This window comes from Phaseolus vulgaris, chromosome 11, assembly GCF_051622355.1.
Source record: "Phaseolus vulgaris cultivar YP4 chromosome 11, ASM5162235v1, whole genome shotgun sequence".
NCBI classification, from domain to species: domain Eukaryota; kingdom Viridiplantae; phylum Streptophyta; class Magnoliopsida; order Fabales; family Fabaceae; genus Phaseolus; species Phaseolus vulgaris.
In genome coordinates this window covers 56,127,501-56,130,000 of record NC_143508.1, presented here as the reverse complement: position 1 = coordinate 56,130,000, position 2,500 = coordinate 56,127,501, and positions in this window count along the sequence as shown.

The following is a 2,500-nucleotide window of genomic DNA, read 5'->3' as shown; positions in this document are numbered from 1 at the left end:
CAAGCCAGACATGATGGCCCCTTCCCCGCGAACGGTTGGAAGCCATACCCCCTTCGTGATGCTCACAAGTCTTCGAATAAGCCACCCAACGATTTGCGTGGCACAAATCTTCCCCGATCGCACCGGGCCACAGTTCCAACCCATCTCATCCGTGCTTCTTCTCCAGCACGACCACCGTGGCGGATCGCCAAGATGCTCGTGAGGGAGAAGCCACGCGGATGAGGCCGTGCCTTCCCTGTGGTGGCCGCGCGCTACTGGACCGAGAGTAATAAAGCCCTCAATATCAACCACATGACCCTGGGCGTAACCAGCACAAATGTGAGCCCAAGCGGACGCTGACTGATGACATTACCCCCCCGGCCGGCAGCAAGCCAGACATGATGGCCCCTTCCCCGCGAACGGTTGGAAGCCATACCCCCTTCATGATGCTCACAAGTCTAGAAATGAGCCACACAACGAAAATCCCACCAGCGTGCCACAAATCCACATAACAGATTCACATTTTTTCCCACCGGGTCAGTCGGCCGGAACCGACGGCGGCCACCACCATGCCGCCGCCCACAACGGGTGACACCAACCCAAGTTGGTGGATCACCCATGTGTGGGCGTTTTGACTTGCCCCACCACAAAGCAAGCCAAAACAGGGGGGAATGAAGGGACCGCACCAGAATTTTCCATGGTGCAAGAGCTGGCTGCATTGAGGAACACCCCCCCCCCTATAATAGCTAAATATGCAAAAGCCACTTTTGTACAAGTAGATACACTTTTTTTGAGTAGACATAAGTTCTGTTTTGGGACCTAGAGAACGAATTTTCACGAGATTTTTTGCAGGGATCCTCATAAAAATGGTACAACATTGCCTGCAAAAAATTAGAATTTTTCGACATGGGGAAGTATTTTTTTTATTTTTCCAAAGACCCGAAATGTGGAAAATCGGGAAAAATGGAAAAACGTATCTAGACACCGTATTTTTGCGTGATTTTTTCCAGTCCATCCCATAATAATATCAAGAAGGTGCCCACCAAGTTTCGTTAGGATTGGCCAAGGTTTCGAATTTTCATGAATTTTTTTCAAAACCCTCTATTTTCCAACATTTCAAAAATTCAAAACCACATCAAGATGGCTTGGTTTTGATACCAAACTTTCTAGACCTCATTCTGCATGCATTTGTGACACTTTCCAACCAACAAAACTCAAAAACCACCACTTTGAAAATTTCATGATTCTTGGCACACCACCAAGTCACAAAATCAAGCCAAAACACCAAAATCTTGGAACTTGGCTATGCACCAACCATGCCAAGATCAATTCCTTTTGATCCCAAACTTCTCCCACATCACTTTGAAGGCATTTGTGAGGATTGAGTCCAGCCAGTTTTCCAAAACCATGATTTTCGTTTTTCACCAAAATCACCACCAAGTCACAAAATCAAGCCAAAAATCCAAAATCATGGCACTTGGCTATGCACCAACCATGTCAAGATCAATTCCTTTTGCTCCCAAACTTCTCCCACATCACTTTGAAGGCATTTGTGAGGATTGAGTCCAGCCACTTTTCCAAAACCATGATTTTCGTTTTTCACCAAAATCACCACCAAGCCACAAAATCATGCCAAAACACCAAAATCATGAACTTGGCTATGCACCAACCATGTCAAGATCAATTCCTTTTGATCCCAAACTTCTCCCACATCACTTTGAAGGCATTTGTGAGGATTGAGTCCAGCCACTTTTCCAAAACCATGATTTTCGTTTTTCACCAAAATCACCACCAAGTCACAAAATCAAGCCAAAAATCCAAAATCATGGCACTTGGCTATGCACCAACCATGTCAAGATCAATTCCTTTTGCTCCCAAACTTCTCCCACATCACTTTGAAGGCATTTGTGAGGATTGAGTCCAGCCACTTTTCCAAAACCATGATTTTCGTTTTTCACCAAAATCACCACCAAGCCAAAAAATCATGCCAAAACACCAAAATCATGAACTTGGCTATGCACCAACCATGTCAAGATCAATTCCTTTTGATCCCAAACTTCTCCCACATCACTTTGAAGGCATTTGTGAGGATTGAGTCCAGCCACTTTTCCAAAACCATGATTTTCGTTTTTCACCAAAATCACCACCAAGTCACAAAATCAAGCCAAAAATCCAAAATCATGGCACTTGGCTATGCACCAACCATGTCAAGATCAATTCCTTTTGCTCCCAAACTTCTCCCACATCACTTTGAAGGCATTTGTGAGGATTGAGTCCAGCCACTTTTCCAAAACCATGATTTTCGTTTTTCACCAAAATCACCACCAAGCCACAAAATCAAGCCAAAACACCAAAATCATGAACTTGGCTATGCACCAACCATGTCAAGATCAATTCCTTTTGCTCCCAAACTTCTCCCACATCACTTTGAAGGCATTTGTGAGGATTGAGTCCAGCCAGTTTTCCAAAAGCATGATTTTCGTTTTTCACCAAAATCACCACCAAGCCACAAAATCAAGCC